The sequence below is a fragment of the Cricetulus griseus genome, chromosome 2, assembly GCF_003668045.3.
Source record: "Cricetulus griseus strain 17A/GY chromosome 2, alternate assembly CriGri-PICRH-1.0, whole genome shotgun sequence".
NCBI classification, from domain to species: Eukaryota; Metazoa; Chordata; class Mammalia; order Rodentia; family Cricetidae; genus Cricetulus; species Cricetulus griseus.
Window position 1 is genome coordinate 69,220,566 of NC_048595.1, and position 2,618 is coordinate 69,223,183.

The following is a 2,618-nucleotide window of genomic DNA, read 5'->3' on the forward strand; positions in this document are numbered from 1 at the left end:
ATGCATTCTGCTTTTATTGTAAACATGGCCTTAATTTTGTGTGTGTAATAATGTGGTTTATGATCTGAACTGCTCAACTCAAGCACAATATCTTAGCCATCTTGCTGACCAGGCCACTCATCAGCAACATATATGAGCACAATCAACTGTGAAAGGTAAGAATAGGGAGGTTTTTGTAATTATGGAGGAAAAGGAAGAAAATTTGTATTAGGTTAGTTTTGGTTTAAAAATAATTGGTAATATCTGGCAGGGGAGATATCATGATTGCAAAGGTATTGTCCCCAGGGTGAAGCTTAGCCATTGCACTCTGGGTGTGCTGACCCTTGTGATTTCCCCAAATGCTAGAAACTTGACTGCATTATTTGTGGTAGTAGGGGGACTGCATTTGTCCTCTTCCCTGTTTAAAATAATAAAAATAGTAATGACAATAAATAGTCTGTAGACTCATGGGACAAAGAGGTAGCCAATGAGGATGGGGAGTGCAAGAGGCACAAGAAAGGAAGGAGATTGAAAATTGGGTGAAGATTTCCTAAGCCTTTCAGTATTCAGTGCTGTGCACAACTACCACTCTTTATCATTGATACAGAAGTTTTATGACCAGAGTGTACTAGAGAAAACATCTGGAGCTTGTTATGCAACATCCCTAGACCCTCCTCTGGAATTCTGAGTGTGAGGCCTCAGAATTAACACTGGTATCTGAGCGATAGCCCAGCACCCTGTTTTTACAAGTAGTTTTATTGTGAGAGAATTGCTAACCCCAGGAAACCACAGTTATATTCTCTTCACTGTTATTATTCCCACAAATCCTTATATTTGATTTTTGAAGCTCAAAACCAACAATTTCAGTATGAAGACAAACACACCTGTGTGAAAACCATGTCTGCTTTATCACTCTGTGGCAACAGAGGCTATAAAAGAGTAAAAGGGTTATCTTGGGACAAATTATACTATTTGCTTGGATTCCCCTACAACATGGCAGGTTGCTGACATAATATTGGATGTCAATTTTGAACTTGGACTGTGCAGTTGCTTAAAGGCAAGATGATCTACTGTTTTCTCTCACCATGAAGCCATGTCTTTGATGCAGGAAGGCAAGTGACTTTATTTCCTCCATTAAATTCCTGATAAATATCACTGTGGCTTGGTTATTGGCCTTCTATTTTTAAGGCTATAAACATTCTTGCTGTGGTGACTTGATTATTCCATTTTATGGGAAACGAGGTGCATTCCCTGCCTATTAGCTAAGAGTGTCATCTTGAGACTATTCTTATTTTATAAAAGAACTTGGCATACAGTCACTTCACTAGATCAAAAAGAAATAGCGGTGTTTAAAATACAACTGTAAGTAGATGTAAATTTTGTAATGAAGTAGCCCTCTGTTATAAAATATTTACTTTGTTTAAATGAGTGAATGAGCAGTTAAAATGGCTTTCTATGTGGAAATTTGAAAACCCATCAAGTAAAAGTAAGCAGAAACAAAGTAAGATTTAAATTTTTTCCTGATTTTTTTTTTGTTTTTTAACTGGAAAATCTGACTGAAATCCAGCATCCCACATTAAAGCACCAATCTGCTGCAGAGTGGATGAATTTGTGAAAAATGCTCCCTCGAGGTTTATGAAACATATTCTCCATAAAACAAGCCACAATATGTTTTTGCACCTTAGTCAGCCCCAGAAACACGAGCTGCAGCAGCCAGTCCAGTGTTGGTACCTGCCATCACCAAGCTGTAAACAACTGTGTTTTTCTTGCAGCAAAGCTCGTACATCCATTTCAAGGTTTGCAGCAGTAAAAGGCTGACTGCCTACATAAACTGGAGAGGACTGCAGTGTTGTTTTGTTTACTGCTCTTTTATTGTAGTGGTCAAATAGTTCTTTTGAGACCAGACAACAGTTTTCTACCATCTGTAACGTCAGTGTCAGAAAACTTGTATGAATTGAGTCACTGTGGAAAACATTTATAATTAGAAGACTAATTAAGTGAAATTAAAGGAGAAATACAGATGATTAATAACAGATAAAAATAATTTTCTCTTCCTCCTCTTTTGATACTTCCTCCTCTTTAGTGGCAACATTTGCTAGGGTCTTGATGTATGAGAATTCTATCTGTTATCTCTTAATAATCAGTTACACAGAACTTGTGCCTTGTGTTATATGTTTACATTTCCACTCATGAAATTTATGTCCTGATAATTCTGAGTAATTTAACTACACACTTGGATGTAAGTGTTACAAATGCCTAATCAAAAAGCTAATACCAAAATATTTGTTTATATTTATGTTTCCTGAAATAGCATGTTTAAAGACAAAATTACAATATAGATTTATATAGTTTTTAAAGCAAGGGATTTATTGAAAAAATTAATAATGGATGAGATAATATATCTTTGTTAGGGTAAAAATCATTGCATTTTATTTTGAAAGAGGAAGATTTCTCTAAAATGTTTATGCTGTATTTTAAGTATTGAATTTGAAAGTAGTGCATATGGGCACATTTTAAATATATTTTTAGAACTTTGATATTAAAATTTAAAATGTTTTCCTAAATAAAGTAAGATTTTTAACTTCCGTTTCACAGCATAGACCTGACTTGCTTTTAAATCATTTGCTGAGGGTAAAGTC

At 35.1% G+C, this 2,618-nt stretch overlaps 1 non-coding gene across 1 annotated transcript; it reads left to right on the plus strand.

Moving 5' to 3' along the window:
• Nucleotides 1-239: 239 nt before the first annotated feature.
• Nucleotides 240-400, plus strand: LOC113833986. The gene has a single exon (XR_003482218.1). It is a non-coding gene; the product is annotated as a U1 spliceosomal RNA (small nuclear RNA).
• Nucleotides 401-2,618: the final 2,218 nt, after the last annotated feature.